Here is a 22,806-nt window from a genome sequence, read left to right on the forward strand (position 1 = left end):
ACTTTCCCTTTCCCAAAACGAGTGGAAAAACAAAACTCTCAGGCTCACACACATGACACTGGTCATTCCCACAATAAATCTCAGTTAAATTAGGGAAGGCACAGATCCTAACAAATGTATCATGTGGTTGCATGGAAAACGGAGAGAAGCAATCAACAAAAAAACCAAATTCCCCAACATTCCTATTTATACATTTCCCTTTTAAGTATCTTTATTTAGCCAAATTGGTTTTTCTTGCTTCATCCCCGAGCAGAGTCCATTTCTCACATACCTTGGCCCATGTGAGTATTCTTCATTCTTGTCTGGACAGGTAATTTGTCCCAAACCCAGGTCTCCATCAGTCTCCCTTGAGGAGATTTCAGTGGCATCCTAGACTCTGAGCTTCCCATTTCCTGGTCTGCTCTTCCCACTGTCCGCAACAAGAGTCCACTCTTTTCTTTTACTTGGGTCCCTTGCAATCGCAGAATACATCACCCCCAACAGGTGAATGTACCTTCTAACCTGTGGTCAGCCCTCAGTTTTTCAGGCAAATGGCCTGGGTGGATTCAATTGGTCTTTCTGGGGTTAGTAAATGCACAGAGGGAGAAAGATCCAGAGAAGGGAGTTTTTTTCAAGCGCGTTCAGACACAGAGACATACTCTCTTTCACCTCCTGGGCTTTTAAAGGTAAAATTTAGAGGTACTCACCTTTCCAAGCAGCCTTTGAACTCAACATTCAAAACCCCTTTAAAACCTTTGTTCCAAATGGCCAAGGTCTGGGAAAAATCCACCCATAGACTCAATGGTCTGTGCCAGCAAGGGAGGCTTACCCAGGTCAGGTCCATGTGACTTCTTTTTTTCTCTTGGGGATGTCTGATGCATAGAACCAAAGCCCCAGAAGGCAAGAAAGAGCAATGGTTTTGGTTCCGAGTATACAAATAATATTTTTACCACGTATTTTTTAGAAGCTTCAGTAACTTACTGGGACCACTCAGAAACTGCTTATGACTCACAGATATTTGGTGAAAAGGAGATGCTGGCTAGGAAACACTGACCTCAAAATAAGACTTTCAGGATGCAGGAGGGAGGAGGAAACTGAACGTTGCGTTTCTCTAAGACACATTAAAACTAATATGAGGGAAATAGCAGAATATATAAAAAACAACCCTCTGTACAATAAAAAGATAAATAGAAATCGGGGGAGGGGAAAAGTTCTTCTACCATATATAGGCAATCAGGCCCTCTTTCTTAGGCTCCAAATTCTAGGCCCTGCTGAATATGTTTCTCTGTGACCTAATGGGAAACTTCAGTGCAAGCCATGTGGTCCTGTCCACTATTAAACCATCTTTCCAAGCATCCTCCATATTTCCAGTGTATTTTTCCCCACTTGGAGCCGAACCTAGGACATTTCTTTCAACAGTGTAATTCTGTAAAACATTCATGAATTTTAGGGCTCACCACATAGCTAAACTTCACAAGGTTAAGTAAAATCACATTTCACTATTTCACTAGGCTCAGCTGCAAAGTCGGTTCCTAGAAATCAAAAACGACTACATAGCATTTAATCAGTAGAAACATTTTGTAAACGCCTCAGGTAGAAACTGGAGAAGGGTTTTTTTTTAATGCCTCCTATCTGGAGATGGTGCTCAAACAGGCAACACCTGTGCCTAGAAAGAGGCTAATACTTGTGGTTGTGCTTAAAAGAGTTAAAACCATCGAGTACTGTGTTGCTAGAAAGGTTGGAAAGCGACGGGAAGAGTAGAAGAAAGTCCAGTTGCCTTTTGGAAAAAAGCTCCTTTGGGAACAGCTGAACTTCCTCTTCCGGATCACTTATGGGAGGAGAGTGGTGTGCAGAGCGGCTTTTGTGCTCTTCCCATGGTCGAAGCAGCAGCTGGAAGGTGAGTTGCGGGCGGGTGGGAGGAGAGTCCTGGAAGCAGAGAAGCAACTGGGCTGAAGCATCTCAGCTGCTGCTGCTGCAGGTTCCTTCCCTCCCCGAATTTAAGCCCACTGGTGTTGCGCGCTGAAACTGGTGGCTGCAATTTTCCTTCCGGTGGGAAGATTGGAAAAGTCTCTTCCAAGTGAAGGTGGATCATTTGGGAATGGCTTCCCTCCAGAGGTTGTGGGTGCTCCCATCACTGGAGGGTTTGTGACAGAGCTGGGAGGGACCTTGCAGGTCTTCTATTCAGACGCCCTGATCAAGCAGGAGAACCAATATCATTTCAGGCAAATGGCTGTCATGCCTCTGAGCCACCAGGGATGGAGCCCCCACAACCTCTGAAGGGAAAACCTTCCACTAGTTCACTGTTCTTAGTGCCAGGAAGTTTCTCCTTAGTTCGAAGTTGCTTCTCTCCTTGATAAGTTTCCATGCAGTTCCTTGTCCTGCCTTCAGGGGCTTTGGAGAATAGATTGACACCCCTCCCTCTTTTGTGGCAGCTCCTCAAGTATTGGAAGATGGCTATCATGTCTCCCCTAGTCCTTCCCTTCACTAGAGTAGACACACTCAATTCCTGCAACCTCTTAATTATATTTTAGCCTCCAGCCCCCTAATCCTCTTTGTTGCTCTTTTCTGCCTTCTTTCCAGAGTCTCAACATCTTTTTTATGATATGGTGACCAAACTGTGTGCAATTATCTAAGTGTGGTCTTACTCTTTATAAAGTGGTACTAGTACTTCACATGATCTTGATTCTCTGTTTATGTAGCCTAGTATTGTATTGGCTTTTTTGCCACTGTAATACACAGCTAGCCCATATCTAAATGATTGTCCACTAGGACTTCAAGGTTTCTCTTATAGTTATTACTTGAGCCAAGTGCTACCTATTATGTACCATAACATTTGGTTTTCCTTGCATAAGTGTAAAACCCTTTTTCCCCTGCATTGAATTTCATTTTGTTAGGTAGGGCCCAGTGTTCTAATATATCGAGATTCTCTATCTTGAGCCTAGTTCTGAGATGTTGACTATTCCTGCCAACTTGGTGTCATTTGCAAATTTGATGTGTTCCCATTCGACTCCCTTGTGGAAGGTATTTTTTAATTATATAAAAGTTCTTATTTTTAGAGAAACATAAAACGTACAGACATAAACAAACACAAAATAAAAATCCTTCTCCAATTACTTACAGTGTGTTGATTGGTTACAAAACTTTTGTGCTTTCTCACAATAGTCTTCACTTGCAATTTACAGAAAGACTCATATCATCCTAATATATATGTATAGAATTGTTATGGTTATTAAACATTCCTTTGACTATAGCTATTATTACATCCTTTTTATGTAAAATATTCTAAATTTAAGATAAATTTATATTATGGCATTTACATCATCCTGAAATCATCCAATAGTATTACATCTTTATATTCTATTCTATATAGAATTATTTATCTTTTATAACAAAGTTTTTAAACATCCTCTCCATAGTCCTCACTTACAATTTATATAAAATTTCGTATTATCAATCTAGTGTATATATATATGCATTGTTATCATTATTAATCATTTGTTTAGCTATAACTGTTATTGCTTTATTTTATACATAATACTCTAAATTTAACTAAATGTCAGTGTTCCAAATATCATGAAGAATTAAATCAGAGTCCAAGGCAGAGCTATCCTTAAAGTTCCAATTTAATAAGACAGACATGTTGGCATATCTATGGAAATCCCAAATCTAAAGTTTACTGGGATTCCACCCAGTTGAAAGTTCATGATCTTATCCCCACACCCATAAATCCATCACATGGTCCAATCTTCTTCAGCCACGCTGGCATTTCCACCCATCTAGTTCCGGTCAGATGCAGTAGTGCGGAGACAAAATATGACCTTGGGCTTCTAGAAAAGAATGACAACAACACATTCCACAATTCTACTCCTTTCTATTCCCCTCTCCCAACTACTACACTAATGAAACAGCACAGTGAAATAAAAGAGAGTGTGGCAGGCCAAAGATCCTAATACAACCATTTATTGGGAGGGGTTTGTCCACTTCTCTCCTTCCACAAATTTAAGAAGCCAAGCCAAGCAAAGCCATCCTTTTAATGTAAAATATTCTAAATTTAAGATAAATTTATATTATGGCATTTACATCATCCTGAAATCATCCAATAGTATTACATCTTTATATTCTATTCTATATAGAATTATTTATCTTTTATAACAAAGCTTTTAAACATCCTCTCCATAGTCCTCACAATTTATATAAAATTTTTATATTATCAATCTAGTGTATATATATGCATTATTATCATTATTAATCATTTATTTAGCTATAACTATTATTGCTTTATTTTATACATAATACTCTAAATTTAACTAAGTTTAACCCAATTTTTATTCTAACATTTCATTTTTTCATCCTGTATCCTTCCAGTGGTAATGTAGTCCTATATCTCTTGCCATTTGTGGTATTTGTGTTCTAATTATTTCCCTGATAAATCTTATGTGGACTTCTCTTGCCACCTTATTGTTCCTTGCGTATCTTGTACAGACTCGAAACCCTCCATCTGTTCCTTCAATCCGTTTGCCTTTAGTTATCACCGCTGCTTCTGCCAGAATTTCTCTCATTGTTTCTGCCAAATTTTCTCCCTTTTCTTCTTCCATGTTTTGAGGTTTGAGATAGGGTTCCAGTTCGTTATTCTCTCCTTTCAACATTCCACTCCTGTGGTTTCCAACCACACTCGATTTGCTGTCAATATCAACAATCTGTTCATATTTTTCTTCAATTTTTTGAACTCTGTCCTCAAATTTCATCATTGTTTTATAAATATTCTCACCTCTTCACTCTACTTTTTCTGTTTTTTGTTCTATGTTCTCCATCCTGTTTTCAAGGTTTTTTGTAATTATTTGTACTTTTTGAATTTCAAACATAATCATTTGCAATGTTAATTTTTCTTCTTCTTCATGTTGCACCATTCTTCCAGATTATAAACACTGCCACTAAAACATCCAAAGGTTTTTTGTTAAGTTTCAAACAAGTTCACTATAATCTTTCAAGTCAAGGTTTTCTCTTCACTCCAGTCCAGTTATTGATAGTAATCCAGAAGAGCACCTGCATAAACAATCCGTACTCTTCCCACTATCCCTTTCAATAAACAAATAATAATCCCTTTCATTTTGTTAGGTAGGGCCCAGTGTTCTAATCTATCGAGATTCTATATCTTGAGCCTAGCTTCTGAAGTGTTGACTATTCTTGCCTACTTGGTGTCATTTCGTAATTTGATGCGTTCCCAGTCGACTCCCTCATGGAAGGCATTTACAAAGATATTAAAGAGTACTAAAGCAGAACCTTGGGGTACCCACTGCTTACTTCCTTCAATATAGATTTAGTCCCATTAAGGAATACACTTTGAGTGTGATTTGTCAACCAGTTATGAATCTACCTGTGTGAATGGATGTACCTAACCCACATTTTTCTAATTTACCAAGAAGTAGGTTATGGTTTACTTTGTCAACTGCCTTACTGAAATCCAACGATACTATGTATTTGATTGGTCCACTAATTTAATCACTTTGTGTAAGAATGAAATGACATTTGTTTGGAATGATCTGTTTTTGACAAACCCATATTGACTTCTGGTTATATATTTGGTGGCTTCTAGGTGTTTGCAAATCTTTTGTTTCATTATCTTTTCCAAGATATTCCCAGGTAGTGATGTCAGCCTAATTGGCCTATAGTTTTATGGATCTATTTTTCTCCCCTTTTCTGAAGATGGGAACTACATCGGGTCTTTTCCAATCCACCTGTAGTTCCTTGGTGTGTGAAGATCTTTGAAAGATATGGTTCAATGGTTCTTAGATCATGTCTGCTGGCTCCTTGGGAACTCTAGAATGTAATCAATCTGGTCCCGATGAAATGGACAGGTGTTATCTTACCATTTTCTTGTCTGTTTTAATTTATTCCTAATTTGCCTTTTACAGTTTTGTTTTGGTAGGTTTGGCTATTTTTTCTTTTTGCCTGAAGATAAAAGCAAATAATGAATTAAGTAGCTCTGCTGTGTCTCTACTTCTCGTTACTTCCTTGCCATCATCTCCCATTAGTGGACTGACTGTTTCCCTGACTTTTTTTCTTGTTTTATACATGTTTTAAATGATTTTTGACATTTCTTGCAAGTTTTATTCATTCTCACCATCAGCTTGATTTCATCTTTGCAGATTCAGGCTATATGCTGCTATTCTGCCTTAGTTATGTTTCCCTCTTTCCATTTTTTATACTGATCCTTTTTTTCATTTGGGTTTAGCAGAGAGGTCTTTATGCAACTATGCTGGTTTCTTCTTAGATATTTTGTTTTCCCTTTTTAGTGATATTGTGTTGGACTGGGCTTATATGATCATACTAGTGGATTGGATACCCGTGCTTCGTTACGGAACTGGAACAGCAATAGGTAGCATTCTTCACCATCACGCTCCATTATCCTGTAGCTGTAAAAGACAGCAGAAGACACGGTCTTCTTGAGAGGAATTTTGGTGTTTGGTTCACACTGAGGTATATTGATGTAGTAGCCATCTTCTCCATGGCAGAACATCAGAGGGTACTGGAGAGCTTCATAGGGACAGTGCATCTCACTGATTCATAACAACCTGTTTGCTGTGGAAAATGATATATTTCTTCTCAAAATCCTTGCCGACAATGAGAACAGCCACTTCTGTGGTCATGGGGGCAACCAACCTCAGTGCTCTCCAGAAAGCTTCCTATCGGCATTAATCACCACTTGGAAGTCCTTGTGGCCCTTTGGAACAGGATCAACAGCACCCTTAAGTTCTTAAGCAACTTCTACAGTTGGCTAACCAATTGTGGATTAATGCCTGAGTAGATTCCACAAGGGATGTCCCTCTCCTTGTTATCATCACCAACAAAGTACATCTGGGGAAATGAAGGCTGCTGCTGAGACCCGCCATGATGCTCCCTGTCCTGTGGTAGACCTGCCCCTGCACTTTGAATGTTGGCATAAAATTTCCCTTCTTCACCTCTCTGACTCCAAAAGACGTCATTTGGAAGCATCCATTGTACTTCCAGACAGCAGACAGAAAGTGCTTTGCCATTGGATGCTGGTGGGTGAGAAGGCTGTGTAAGGATTCAGGGTATGGCTGAAGGGGAGAGAGGTACATCGCCACTGTAGCATATGCCGGGACTCTCAGTCTGCCATTCCGAAACACAGCATGGCTGCCTGTGCATGGCAGCAAAACAACATGGCTTGTGGCTTTGCTGGGACTGTTGTGAGCATCCGTGGGTGGAGGGTGGAGTCACGGGAAGGTTTTAAAGGTGGAGGGGAGCACTGGGCTTCAGCCTTGACTTCATCTCACTATATATTATCCCTGGGTGTTTGTTGGATCGTGCCGGAGCGTGGAAGATAAACAATACACACTGAGAATTCTGTAGTTTATTGTTTATTTCTGCTTCACTGAACAGGAACCTGACATAGAGCATGGCACCAGGCACAGGGGGTAACCAGGATCTGAGATCAACAACTTTTTCCCTGGAGTAATCAAACTGAAGTTCATCTTTAAAACCAGAGAAATACTTATTAGACAACGGCATTGATCTCACTTGTGATGGATTAACATAGGGGTTATTAGATGTATACTTTTTTACAGCCTTTCTACTGACTTGGGGATGAGTTTGACGATACTTGTGTGTAGCTTTCCTTACTTGTGTTTTCCTAATCACATCTGTAAATCTTTTTCTGCATTTTTGCCTCTTTTCCCTTTAACTGATGTTACACTAGAAGGAACAGATTTGTCTGAACTGGGGAGTAAAAATGGGGGGCTGGGGGAAATCCGCCTCTGCCTACCAGCATCCATTAGTATTCATCTGGCTAGTGTCCTGTCAGTGTGTGAGAGAGTTGAGGGGTGTTTGGAAACTTAAACATTATTTGCTGTGTGAGCAAGAAGGAGACAGGAAGGAGACTGGATGTGGTTTAGCTCAACTGTTCTGTAGTAAAGCTGCTTGCTGCTGTGAAAGTGAAACTCCACTTTTGAGGTGGTGAGGGGGAGTAGAACTCCTTAGCATCAGAGGGCTACTTTGAAAGTGAAACAGTATTTGCTGTGTGAGCAAGGAGACCAGAAGGAGCCTGGCTATTGGTTAGCTCAACTGTTCTACAGTATAGCTGCTTCCTGCTGTAAACTGAATCTCCTCTCCTATCTTTGTGTTTGCATTTGGAACAGATTTCTTTTCTGATTAGGAGGGGGAGTAGAACTAGTTAGCATGAGAGCATGTTAATAATAATATAGGAAATAACTAATGCTCTGATGGTCATCTTGAAAAATCCTTTCTTAGTGAGCACCTAGAAGCCAAGAAGAACATACATGGAAAATTTGAGGTTTGTAGGCTTTAAGGTTCTGGAGACTTTGTGATAATGAATGAGTGGTATTTTGCTTTTATATATATAGATTTTCCAGTATTTCCCACACTTCTTGCATTGTTTTCTCCTTTAGGATTTTTATCCATGAAATTTTGCTTAGGCTCTGAATTTCTTAAAATCAGCTCTTCTAAAGTTTAAGACACTTATTGGATTTTATTTTATTGCTTGTGTTTGCATTATATTGAATTCCAGTAAGACATGGTCACTCACCCAAGGTACCGACAACTTCAACTCCTTCTATCGCTTCTCTGTTAGTAAGAATTAGGTCGGGTATAGTTTTTCCTCTAGTTCCCTCCTCTACCTTTTAGATGACAAAGTTGTCAGCTAAGTTGGCTATGAATCTAGTCAATCGCCTATTTGCTGTAGAGTTTGTCTCCCAGTTGATATCAGGGTAGTTAAAGTTTCCCATTACATTTTTTTAATAATATATATTTTTTAATTTTTAATTTAAAACAAATACAACATCCTTATTTACATGCTATAGAAAGTTTATCAGGTGGTTACAAAAAGACTTTCGTGCATCTTTTCCACAGTCAACAAACATAATTCATATTAACTTAAGTATTTTAACTCAAATATTCATACATATCACCATCATCATATCTCCATTTTCATTTGACTATAATTGTTTAAGCATCCTTCATCATAAAATATACCAAAATTTAATACATAACAACATAACGGCCTTTCAATTACTATTTCTAAAATCCTCCACTGACACTAAATCTTTATGTCCTATTGTAGCTAAAAATGCATGATATTTAATAAAAAACTTTTCTAATCCTTCTTTCCAAATCACTATTTAAAGTTTACATCCAGTTTCCTTATGTTATACCCATATCTATATATACGTTGTTGTTCTTATCCCTCTTTTATTTGACTATATCCTATATCATAACATTTTCCCCTAATAATCAAAACTTTAATTGTATTTAACTTAGTTCTTTTTTAAAATTATTATTATTATTATTATTATTATTATTATTATCACAACAACAGAATTGTATCACAGCGGCCAGTTGTTTTGCCGGATTTGGCATTGATTACTAGTCGGGCCCCACCCAGGGACCTAGGACGTCGTAACGTATTTTTGTAATATGCATGCGGATCCAAGCAGTACGGCTTTTTGCATTTGACTGATGTTGATTTTGTCAATTTTTAACTGTTTTAAATGTAATTCCAGTGCTTTTGGAATAGCACCCAGTGTCCCGATTACCACTGGAATTACCACTGCTGGCCTGTTGCATTATCATTGAATTTCGATTTTTAAGTCCTGGTATTTTGCGATTTTTTCATACTCCTTCTCGTCGACTCTGCTATCACCTGGTATTGTGATGTCTATGATTGTAACCTTATTTTTCTCAACCAGTGTGATGTCTGGTGTATTATGCGCCAGTATTTTGTCTATTTGTATGCGAAAACCCCACAAGATCTTGACCATTTGGTTTTCAGTGACTTTTTCAGGCTTATGTTCCCACCAGTTGGTTGCAGTTTTAATATTATAATTTTTGCACAAATTCCAGTGGATCATTTGTGCTACTGAATTGTGCTGCAATTTATAATCAGTCTGCGCAATTCTTTTTTACAGCAGCTGAATATGTGATGAACAGTTTCATCAGCTTTCTTGACTTTGCAAAGTCTGCATTTGGCATCATCAGAGGATTTTTCGATTTTGGCCTTAATGGCATATGAGCCAAGGTGGCGCAGTGGTTAAATGCAGCACTGCAGGCTACTGCTAGATCAGCAGTTCAGCGGTTCAAATCCCACCGGCTCAGGGTTGACTCAGCCTTCCATCCTTCCGAGGTGGGTAAAATGAGGACCCAGATTGTTGGGGGCAATATGCTGACTCTCTGTAAACCGCTTAGAGAGGGCTGAAAGCCCTATGAAGCGGTATATAAGTCTACTGCTATTGCTATTGCTATTGCTATTGCTATTTGTGCGGATAGCTTGTTCTTGCGCAGCCAAGATTAGTGACTCTGTTTCTTTCTTTAATGTACCTGATGTTAACCATAACCAAGTTTTTTCACTGTCCACTTTATCTTTTATTTTTTCCAGAAATTGGCCATGCAATGCTTTGTTCTGCCAACTCTCCATTCTTGATTTTATCACATCTTTTCTGTATTCTTGTTTCGTCTGTTGGACCTTCAGTAGATTTTTGTTCTTTACTTCGATTAATAGATGTTCTTGACTTTCTTTTAAATAATCAGCCAGTGCATGTTTTTCTTCTTCAACTATTTGCTTCACTTGTAATAATCCTCTGCTACCTGATTTTCGGGGCAGGTATAGTCTATTAGTATCACCATGTGGATGTAAACTGTAGTGCATTGTCATTAGTTTCCTGGTTTTTCGGTCCAAAATGTCCAAATATCCAGTTAACTATACCAGCTATGTATCTTATAACTGGTATTGCCCAGGTATTTATGGCCTTGATTGTATTTCCGCCATTCAATTTAGATTTCAAAATTTCTGGCAGTAACTACCCAGGCCTTTTTAATTATTTTAAAAATTCTTTCCTTTTCCTTATGAGACTGGTGAGGCCCCGCAGCCCTTGCCTCCAATTACTGCACGTCCCTGATCATAACACTACACATTGTATACATTAATAACATTATCAGTTATTAAGCTATATCTATTGTCAATAAATTTTACTAAGTTTGACTAGTTTTAAATTATATTCTTCCATTTATCAACCTGTATCTTTCCAATAGCAAAACAGTCTCATATCTTCTGCCATTTGTGGTGCCAATCCTCTAATCATCTTCTTGGTCAGCTTTGTATAGACTCCTCTTAGCAACTCCTTGCTTATAAGATTTCTCATATAATCTTGATGCCCTCTTTCTGTTTCCTGATTCACCTTATCTTTTGATTGTCAGCAGTGTTATCAATGTTTTTGCTAATAGAATTTCTCTCTTTAAATCTATAGATTCTTTGGTTTTTTTCTTCTTCTGTATCTTGCCCTCTGGAATAAATTTCCTCTCCATTTAATTCCTCTTTCAGTATTCCATTCTTTCCATTTTCAGAGACAAATCAATCATCATAAATATCAGCAGGTTTAATCTCTTTATATTCATTTTCCACTTCGATTTTATAAGTTTTAACCACCCGTTTTGCATTTGATTTCTTCAATTTCTTCATCATATTTTGTTATATGCTCTTCCAGTTTTTTCTTTTTTCTTTCATATGTATTTGATAATTTCTGTATTTCTGAAAGTATCTTTTGCAAACTTGAGGTTTCTTTTTTCTTTTTTGAAATTGTGCCATTTTAACAAACACAACTGCTCTAGCTTGGAAGGTTGATAAAATTAAAGCATAGATTCACAAAAACGTTTGTTTTCACTTTTCTCTGATTAAAAATATACTTCAAAGGGACATCTGTGTGCTTCCTTTCTTATCACTCTCTGTAGCCAAGCAGTGTAACCTTGTAGTGCCAAGTCAAAACAATCAGTGGAGAAAAAAAGCGTTCCATTTTCAATACACAAACTCCAATCAACAAACCCTCCCAGCCTCTGAGCAATGGTAATACTGTTTCTACTGTTTCTAATTTCCTTTTGTATCTTTTTATGTATTTCTAGTTTAAAAAAAAGAGTCCAATCTTTAAATGAATTAGAAAAATACCCACAGCAATGAAGGAGGAAAACTTTAGTCCATAGGTTACAGAGAACAATAAAAGAAAAAATAGAAGAAAACTTAATCCATCCATTTCAAAAGGCTTGCATAAATTAGCAATAGCAATAGCAGTTAGACTTATATACCGCTTCATAGGGCTTTCAGCCCTCTCTAAGCATTTACAGAGTCAGCATATTTTCCCCACAATCTGGGTCCTCATTTTACCCATCTTGGAAGGATGGAAGGCTGAGTCAACCTTGAGCCGGTGAGATTTGAACCGTCAAACTGCAGCTAGCAGTCAGCTGAAGTGGCCTGCAGTACTGCACTCTAATCACTGCGCCACCTCGGCTCCATGAAGATAGCATTTAAAAAGTAAGATAACCACTGTCCAAAACCATTCCAAATTTAATTCCGCCGCTTGATTCTTCTGTTCTCCAATTTAGATTAATTTTAATTTTTATAGGCAGTCTCTTTTTAAAACAGTAAAAGTTCATCACCAGCTGGAAACACTTTCTCTTTCCGTATACTTCCGTTTAGGAGCCGCCCCGACTTCGTCAGCCTTGGCTGGATTTTTTGGCACCGGCTTGAAGAACTTCTCTTGCTTCTTTCAGGGATTTTGCGATATCCCTGTGGTCAGCAAAACGTATTCTTCCTGTTCACCATCTCTTTGGGACAGTTTAGGTCCGATTGGACCACCCAGCGGCAAAAGTATTGGCTGCGGTCTGAGAACATCAAGACCGCACATCCATCTCGTCGCGACGATGGCTCCTCCTCTCCCCATTACATCTTAATGTTGTTCTCTTGATATAGTTTGTAATCCACATGTGTATTGAAAATGACAGATGAATAAAATTTACAAGTTTTTTTACTTCCATGTCTTGCCAATAAGTATCGTATTTCCTGCCTCATCCATGTATTAACCAGGATCAAATGTGCTTAATCCAGCACTTCCTAAAAAGTAGCTATTGAGGACCTTTTGGTATCTTTGGTTACACAGGTAGTCCTCACTTATCACTTCTTCCCTGAGCCTTCAAAGTTACTATGGCACAGTAGAAGCAGACGTGCACCTGGTTCACAAAATTTGTGGTAATCCCAGCATTTGTTCCGTGACCGCATGTCAGCAGTGACTGTGGTTTTGAAGGCGCAGGAAAAGGAGTTGCACTAATTCGAGGTCTGCCAATAGTTGCACATATATGATGGCGACGGCATCCCACACTCATGATCCTCATTTGTGACCTTCCCAACTAGCTTCTGACGAGCAAAATCAGTGGTTATACTGGCAGGAAATTGCAAGTTACCATCATATGAAATTGCCTTTAACAACCCACAGTAATTAGCTTAACACTTACACTTCAGAGGAACAGATGTAAATTGGCACTGTCATGTGACATGATGCTTAATGATTGAGCTGCTTAGTGATGCAAATATCAGTTCCAATTGTGGTAGGTTAAGTGACGACTACTTGAACAAGGATGTCACCAGATGGGTTGCAGACAGCATTTTCAGCCCTTATTTGCAGCTGAAGACTTCCAGCCATAAACTATAAAAGTGGTTTATACTGTGTTTCCCCGAAAATACAACATGTCCTGAAACTAAAGCCTTGCCGCATCTTATGGGTGGGCAAATATATAAGCCCCCCCAAAAAATAATCCCCTGGACAACCCCCCCTCCGGCCAGGAAGAACACCACTCACCAACCTAGCGATATCCCGAAGGTGCCAAGCTGTGGGACCTTGGCGGGGCGGAAGAAAGACACATTGCTTGGCACCTTTGGGATACTGCTAGGTTGGGGAGTGGCGTTCTGCCCGGCTGGAGGGGGGTGTTGCCGGGTGGCTGCTCCCTTGCGAGCGGGCTCCCGAAGAGCTGGGCACAGCCTCAGGGGCGAAGCAGCCATGAGGTGACCATGCTCATGAGCAGCCACCTGGAAAACCCCCTCTCCAGACGGGCAGAGCTCCATGCACTGACCTAGAGGGTACCCCGAATGTGCCAAGCCGCAGCAGCTGGGGGGCAGGCAGAGCGCCACATGGCTTGGCGCCTTAGGGATACCCCCTAGGTCAGTGAATGGTGCTCTGCCCAGCTAGACAGGGGGTTTGCTGGGTGGCTGCTTGTGAGCATGGTCACCTCATGGCTGCTTCACCCCTGAGAGGGTGCTCGGCTCTTCGGGAGCCCGCTTGCAAGGGAGCAGCCGCCCGGCAACCCCAAAACAATTAGCCCTCCCCCTCTAATAAGTCCAAGGCCATATTTTGTGGGTCAAAAAAATTATAAGACCCTGTCGTATTTTCGGGGGGGAAAAATTTTCACCTCATCTCTAACCATTTTACAAAAAATTAAAGGTACACTTTTCTTTGCATCTTACAGATGAACAGGATGCCAATAAGAGCTCTCTGGACAACTGTAAATAACAATCAATATTGAAAACGGAAGAAAATCAAGCCAGAAATCAAAATATTTTCTATTCCCTGCAGAAAACCATGCAAATCTGCTTCTCCCCCAGCAGCTGTTTGAGAGAGAAAATGAAGAAAAAATGAGCAGATTATGCAGAACTCGATGCATGACATGAGATGGGAAGGGAGACTGTTTATAATTCAGCAAAAGAGGGAAGTCCGTTGGGAGGAAAAGGTCAATAGTAAAGTCATGTAGAAGAGACAGGCTCTCCCTGTGAGGAAGAAGACGGCTTGAATAAAAGCACCATTAAAGGCATTGTCCATCTTTTTGACCTCCTCAAGAATATCAGCTGTGCAAAAGCCCCATAGATTTGGGAAAAGCACAGATTGCAAATCACAACTGATTAAGCGCTAGAGGAGTCAGAAAGGAGAAAATCCAAAGTAATTACCTGGTTGTAGCAAAAACTATGGTCACAACAGCTCCCTTGTGATTCATGGAAGCACCTCTACAAAAGAGGGAAGCCACAAAAGTGCTCCCAATATGGTAAATGCTTTTAGTGAGCATGGCAAGAAGGTGCTGCATGAGATAACTCACAGGAGGGAGAAAACATATGACTGTGCAGATTGTGTGAAAGTTTCATTAGAAATTCCCAGGTCTTGAGACACTGAAGGACGCACAAACAGGAATAAAAACATTTGAACATCCTTTCTGTGGGAAACGTTTCAGTGAGAATTCCACCCTGGTGAAGCACCCGAGGACTACCACAAAAGTGAAACACTTTGAATGTCCTGATTGTGGGGGAAAAAATTTAGTCACAATTTCTGTCTGGTGATGCATCAGTAGATTGACTCACGGGAGAAACTGTATGAGTGTCTAGATTGTGAGAAAAGCTTCAGTAGAAATTTCCATCTCAAGAGACACCAGAGAACTGACACAGAAGAAAAACCCTTTGAATGTCCTGATTATGAGAAAGTCACAATTCCAGTCTGGTGATACACCAGAAGACTCACATAGGAGGGAAATGTTTTCAATGTCCTGATTGTTGGAAAACTTTCAGTTATAATTCCATCTTGGTGATACACCAGAGGAATCATAAATGAGAAAAACCCATTCAATGTCCTGACTGTGGGAGAAGTTTCAGTCGTAATTCCTGCCTGGTAATAAATCAGAGGATTCACTCCATGGAGAAACCTTATAAGTGTGTAGATTGTGGGAAAGGCTTCATTAGAAATTCCTACCTCCTGAGACACCAGAGGACTCACACAGGAGAAAAACCCTTTGAATGTCCTGATTGTGGAAAAAGTTTTAGTCTGAGTTGCAACCTGGTCATCCACCAGAGGACACACACAGGAGAAAAACCATTTGAATGTCCTATCTGTGGGAAAGGTTTTAATCACAATTCCCATCTGGTGAGACACCAGGGGACTCACACCGGAGAGAAACCCCTTGAATGTCCTGATTGTGGGAAACGTTTCAGTCAGAATTACCACCTTGTATCACACCAGAGGACTCACACAGGAGAGAAACCGTTTGAATGTCCTATTTGTGGTAAAAGTTTTACTCGGAATTCCCATCTGGTGACACACCATTGGACACACACAGGAGAGAAACCCTTTGAATGTTCTGATTGTGGGAAACGTTTTAATGATAATTCCACCCTGGTGGCACACCAGAGGACTCACACAGGAGAGAAACCCTTTGAATGTCCGGATTGTGGGAAAAGTTTCAGTCGGAATTCCTACCTGGTGATACACCAGAGGACTCACACAGGAGAGAAACCCTTTGAATGTTTTGATTGTGGGAAAAGTTTCAGTCGAAATTCCTACCTGGTGATACACCAGAGGACTCACACAGGAGAGAAACCCTTTGAATGTCCTATCTGTGGGAAAAGCTTTAGTCAGAATTCAAGTCTGGTGACACATCAGAGGACTCACACAAAAGATGTACCCTTTGAATGTCCTCTATGTGGGAAACGTTTCAGTGAGAATTCCCATCTGGTGATACACCAGATGACTCACACAGGAGAGTAACCCTTTAAATGTCCTGAATGTGGGAGAGGTTTCAGTCAGAAATTCCTACCTAATGATAAACCAGAGGACTGACACCATGGAGAAATCTTTGAATTGTCCAGTCTGTACTCATTACTTCAAACATAAATCATCCCTTATTGCACACAAGGTAATCCATTTGAGGAAAGGTAGATGAGTTTAGAGAATGCTTGAATTTCATTTGTGATCTCCCTTGAAAGTGTAGGTGAGAAATTGATTGTTTGAATTTTGGCCTGCTTTATTTTGCACAAAAATTTATCAGGATTAAATTGGTAAGTGGAGTGAAAAGGAAAATGGAAATTGGCTAATTACTAATTTCTGGTTATCAGGAAAGCTTCTGGATATTTCCTTTTCCAGAAATAAGGAATTTGGGGTGGAGATTTTGTCTGTTATTTATGGAATTCCCAGATGTGGAGTTTGTCTTCTACCTTGGTTTTCAGCCACGTAACTATGTTGGGCCTTGAATTAAGGTTGCAGGTTGCAATGGCTGTTAAGTGAAATTACTTTCCTTAACTACCCGAATCCACCTGCTCTCCCTGATGCAGCCATTAATCAAATGTGCGAGTCGCTAAGCAGAACACTGTCTACACAGAGCTAGAAAAAATTCCTCGGAGGCCTAGCACAGGGCTAGGACTGACTGATGTAGGCATCTCTAGGCCTCCCCCACCCTCCAAGACATCCTTTTCCTTTATTTCCTAACCATTGAGTCCCCTTGGTCCTTCACCCCCTCCCCCAGGGTGGAAGGAACATGTATCAGTGATGGCTAATGTTTTTTGAATCGGTTCCACCACAAAACCGCGGACGACAAAATCGCGGTCGACGAAAGCCCGTATGTGACGTCATCACAGCGCGACGAAAAAGATCGAAAAATGTAAAAATAAAGCGAAAACCTTACCCTAACCCCCCAAACCTAATCCTAAACCTAACCCTTAACCTAACCCTTAACCTAACCCTAAACCTAACCCTAAACCTAACCCTTAACCTAACGAAAAACCTAACGCTAACCCTTAACCTAACGCTAAACATAACGCTAACGCTCTAAACCTAACCCTAACCCTAACCCTTAACCTAATGCTTACTTTATGTGAATCGGCTTGCTGTAATTTAATTTTTATTTCAATTTTTCGATCTTTTTCGTCGCGTTGTGATGACGTCACATACGCGATTTCATCGACCGCGCTTTTGTGGAACGCGGTTTTGACGGGTCACGTTTTGAATCATGTGCCAAAAGCAGGGGGAGCGCAGGGGCGGTCGTGCACAGGCATGCCCACCCCCATAATGCTATGCACCCATCACCAGCGCACATGTGTGCACAACCAGCGTTCTCCCTCTGCTTTTGATGTCCTTTTTTTGCCCTCTCAGGCTCCAGAGGCTTTCTAGGAGGTTGGGGAAGGCGAAAACAGCCTCCCATCCTGAAGCCTCCAGAGGGCATAAACGGTCCTACGGGGAACCCAGGAACTTCAGGAACTGTGACGTACAGTTTGGTTGTAGGGCTGTTTTTCGCCCTCCGGATCCTTCAGGGAAGCTTCCTGAAGGCTCTGGAGGGTGAAAAACAGCCCTACGAGCAAATCAGAAGTCCGTTCCTGAGTTTCCGATTTTCCTGTAGGGCCGGTTTTTTGTGCTCCAGAGACTTCAACGAAACAGCCTTAATAGAAGGCCAAAGTCAGGTGGCCAGTCGACGGATGTGCGCTGGAGCTGACAAGGCAATGCCTTACGTGCTTTAACAAATGGCTCAGCATGCCCCCTGTGTCATGTGTCCCATAGGTTCGCCATACCCGGGAAATATCTTTGGGCCTCATTTCTTTGTCCTGGAAGCAGCCATTTTCAGTGGGGCCTGGATTGATCCCTGGTGTGAATGGTGTGAACAGTGGTAACCACGGTAATGTGCCACATGGCGTACTGGCGCAAGCGTCAGTATAACATTCGCATACTTGACTTGCATACTTCTCTGCCTTCTCAGAAGGGAACCAAGAGTGAAAGAAAATGCAATCAAGTGGCAATGGTTGGAGTACACTTAGAGGAGTTTAGCCAAAAGGAAAAGGGTAGCTGATGGCAGCTTTTTAAAACATTATTTCCTAAGTGTATCAGGGCGTGGACCGCAAAGGTCCTAAAACAAAGCGGATAAGACATCCACCGAAACTAAGACTTGATGCTTATTTTGAGGTCCAAAAGAGGGAAACAAGGGTATGTATATTTGTATAACATTGTGCAGCCATTTTATAAACCAGTCCCTGCCCAAACTGGCCCAGAAGTGTCGTGTCATCCCCATACGCTCCCCTCGTAGGCCAGGATTTGGGAAATGCACAGAGGGAGAAAGATCCAGAGAAGGGAGTTTTTTTCAAGCACATTCAGACACACAGAAACATACTCTCTTTCATCTCCTGGGCTTTTAAAGGTAAAATTTAGAAATAGTGACCTTTCCAAGCAGCCTTTGAACTCAACATTCAAAACCCCTTTAAAACCTTTGTTCCAAATGGCCAAGGTCTGGGAAAAATCCACCCACAGACTCAATGGGTCTGTGCCAGCAAGGGAGGTACCTTACCCAGGCCAGGTCCATGTGACTTCTTTTTTTCTCTTGGGGATGTCTGATGCATAGAACCAGAGCCCCAGAAGGCAAGAAAGAGCAATGCGTATGGTTCCAAATATACAAATAATAATATTCTTTACCACATATTTTTTAGAAGCTTCAGCAACTTATTGGGGCCACTCAGAAACTCTGCTTATGACTCACAGATATTTGGTGAAAAGGAGATGCTGGCTAGGAAATTCTGGCCTCAAAATAAGACTTTCAGGATGCAGGAGGGGGAAACTGAACGTTGCATTTCTCTAAGACACATTAAAACTAATGAGGGAAATGGCAGAATATATTAAAAACAACCCTCTGTACAATAAAAAGATAGACATTGGGGGAGGGGAAATTTCTTCTACCGTATATAGGCAATCAGGCCCTCTTTCTTACCCTCCATTTTTTAGGCCCTGCTGCATGTGTTTCTATGTGTGACCTAATGGGAGACTTCAGTGCAAGCCATGTGGTCCTGTCCACCATTAAACCATCTTTCCAAGCAGCCTCCCTGTTTCCAGTGCCTTTTTCCCCACTTGGAGCCGAACCCAGAAGGACATTTCTTTCAACAGTGTAATTCTGTAAAACATTCATGAATTTTAGGGCTCAGCACATAGCTAAACTTCACAAGGTTAAGTAAAATCACATTTCACTATTTCACTAGACTCAGCTGCAAAGTCGGTTGCTAGAAATCAAAAACGACTACATAGCATTTAATCAGTGGAAACATTTTGCAAACGCCTCAGGTAGAAACTGGAGATGGAATTTTTTTTGTCTCCTATCTGAAAATGGTGCTTAAGCAGGCAACACCTGTGCCTAGAAAGAGACTAATACTTGTGGTTGAGCTTAAAGGAGTTAAAACCATCGAGTACTGTGTTGCTAGAAAGGTTGGAAGAGTAGAAGAAAGTCCAGTTGCCTTTTGAAAAAAGCACCGTTGGGACAGCTGAACTTCCTCTTCCGGATCACTCATGTGAGGAGAGTGGTGTGCAGAGCGGCTTTTGTGCTCTTTCCAGGGTCGAAGCAGCAGCTGGAAGGTGAGTTGAGGGCGGGTGGGAGGAGAGTCCTGGAAGCAGAGAAGCAACTGGGCTGAAGCATCTCAGCTGCTGCTGCTGCAGGTTCCTTCCCTCCCCGAATTTAAACCCACTGGGGCTGCACGCTGTGAAACTGGTGGCTGCAATTTTCCTTCTGGTGGGAATATTGGAAAAGTCTCTTCCGAGTGAAGGTGGATTCTCCCCTAGTCTTTCCCTTCACTAGACTAGATATACCCAATTCCTGCAACCTCTTAATTATATTTTAGCCTCCAGGCCCCTAATCCTCTTTTTCCCCCCCAAAGGATTTTAACTTTTTTATTCTCTTACCATTTTAAATATATATTCACATAATTGGTATTCTTCTTTACATTTATCATTCTTACACATTTATTATTTTATTTAATAAGTTATAATGTACAATTTGGGTGCTTCATTTGCCATCCCTTCCTCCTTTTGTAACACCGCCTTGTTTTCCCTTTCTTTTCTCCCTTCCTCCCTTCTCTACTTCCTCCTCTCCTTCTCCTCCCTTCCCTTACCTTTCTCCTACTCCTGCTCTTCCTCTTCCCCTTGCTACCCTCTCTCCTTCTCTTTCTCCCCCTTCCATCCTCCCCTCCTTACCTCTTTTTCTTTTCCCCTGTATTCCTTTCTTTCTCTCCTCCTCTCTCCCTTTCTTTTTCTATTATTGTTGGTGTATATTTCAAAACTCAGTTTATGTTTCCTTGGGATGGTATTTCTATCAGCCCAGATATAATTTTAGTATCATTTCTTATTCCCTTACCTTCACTAGTCTACCCTAGTTATGTTTCCCCCTCTTTATATCTCGTTCTTGAATATATCCTTATATGTTTAATATTTTCTTTTCTGTTTTCCCCTCCCCCCTCCTTATTATCTTTTCGTCTGTTGGTAGCTTATTAAATGTCCAATTTTAGACAAATACAATTCTGGCTGCTGTAGTTATATGTATAATCAAATAAGTATCCTCTTTCTTGAATTTCTCTGGGATAATACCTAGTAAAAATATATCTTGTCTAAATTCTGTTTGTTGTTGTTTTCTTTAACCAAAGTCTTATTTTAAACCAATATTTCCTTGCTTCTGCACATGTCCACCACACATGGTAGTATGAACCTATTGCTTGTTGACATTTCCAACATTTCGCTGACTTATCTTTAAACATCTTAGCTAGTTTTCCCAGTGATATGTGCCATCTGTAAAACATTTGGTATAAGTTTTTTTTTAAAGCTGTTGACATGGTTAATTTATAATTCCCATAGTTGTTGCCACTTTTCTAGTTCAATCATATGCCAAAATTCTTTGCCCAAGTTAACATTGTATCTTTTACCACTTCTTCTTGTAGCATAGTTCTTAATAGGTAGCTATATAATTCCTTGATTATTCTTTCTCCCGTTCCCATAAGTATCTTATCCAAGTCTGATCCTAATTTAAAACCATACTCCCCTTTATCTTTTTCACATCTTGATTGTATTTGCAATTGTGAAAAGAAACCTATATCAATCCCTTGTTTTTCTAATTCTTGAGGTTTTTTTTGGTTCCCCCCTTTCTGTTAAGACATCTTTCTATCTAATAATATGTTTTATTCTACTGATATTTAGATGTGTCAATGCTTCCATTGTTGAAAGCCACATTGGTATTTCTGAAATAATGTTTCCGTTTCACTCTTTCCCACATTGTTAATAGTCCATTCCTTACATAATGTCTTTGAAAATAGCCATGTGCAATACTTTTATCATACCACAAAAAAGCATGCCAACCCAGTTGCAAATTATGCCCCTCTAATGTCAATAATTTTGTATTTCTCAGTAAATCCATTCTTTCATTCAAGCTAGATCCCCTGCTTGATAGTACAATCCCCAGTTTGGTAATCCTTGCATCTTATAACATTTTTATATTAATTATTGCTTTTTTCCCTTGCCATATATATTCCCCACTATTTTGTTCGTTTTGTTTTGCCCATAATCCTCTTTGTTGCTCTTTTTCTGCATTCTTTCCAGAGTCTCAACATCTTTTTTATGATATGGTGACCAAACTGTCTGCAATTATCTAAGTGTGGTCTTACTCTTTATGAAGTGGTACTAATACTTCACATGATCTTGACGCTCTTTTAATGGTGCTTAATACCGTGTTTCCCTGAAAATAAGATATGTCCTGATAATAAGGCTATGCCACATTTTTCTGGTGGGCAAAAATGTAAGCCCACCCCCACACCCCAAAATAAGCCCACTGGATAACCTCCCACCTCCGGCCAGGCAGAGCGCCGCAGCTGGAGAGGAGGGTTGCCGGGCAGCTGCTCTCTAGCGAGTGTGCTCCCAAAGAACCAGGCACAGCCTCAGGGGACGAACGGCTATGTTGTGCTATCGCAGCAGCATAGCTCAGCAGCCATGAAGCAACCACGCTCATGAGCAGCCACCCAGCAAACCCCCTTTCGAGACTGGCATAGTGCTATTCACTGACCTTGGGGGTCAGCCAAGCCGCGGGAGCGCCTGTTCACCACCCGGCTCTTGCAGCTTGGTGCCTTCGAAATGCTAGTGGATGGCGCTCTACATGGCTGGAGAGGGGGGTTGCATGAGTCGCTGTTCTACCACTCGCGCATCTCCCAGCTTCATGATGTCCTGGCCCAGCTCTCCCTGCAGAGCGAGAGAACCTCCACTCCCATCGCCCCCGCCGCCATCCCAGCATGGCTTTTTCGGTGGCTTTTAAACCGAGTCTTCCTGCAGTGGCCGCTCTGGGCATATGCTCTATGGTTGTGGGCTGGCTGCAGGCAGAGCGTACTCCCATAGCATACAACCATAGAGCATATGCCCAGAGCGGCCACTGCAAGAAGACTCA

General features: G+C 40.8%; 1 protein-coding gene and 1 pseudogene across 2 annotated transcripts in view; both read left to right on the forward strand.

Annotated features, from left to right (window-relative positions):
* Positions 1–1,800: 1,800 nt before the first annotated feature.
* LOC148047574 (uncharacterized) overlaps positions 1,801–22,806 on the forward strand; it is a 31,320-nt gene continuing 10,314 nt past the window's right edge. Inside the window, exon 1 of one of the 2 annotated variants that reach the window (XM_087708393.1) lies at positions 1,801–1,876. The gene's annotated coding sequence lies outside the window, so the exon portion shown is untranslated. Of the gene's footprint in view, positions 1,877–19,887; positions 19,965–22,806 lie in introns of those variants that run through there. The other variant, XM_087708394.1, reaches the window with a different exon arrangement.
* On the forward strand, positions 14,863–17,140 carry LOC148047575 (uncharacterized; annotated as a pseudogene).

This window comes from Thamnophis sirtalis, unplaced genomic scaffold (genome assembly GCF_051295495.1).
Source record: "Thamnophis sirtalis isolate CommonGarterSnake01/CBP01778 unplaced genomic scaffold, rThaSir2_p1.2 scaffold_3, whole genome shotgun sequence".
Taxonomy (NCBI): domain Eukaryota; kingdom Metazoa; phylum Chordata; class Lepidosauria; order Squamata; family Natricidae; genus Thamnophis; species Thamnophis sirtalis.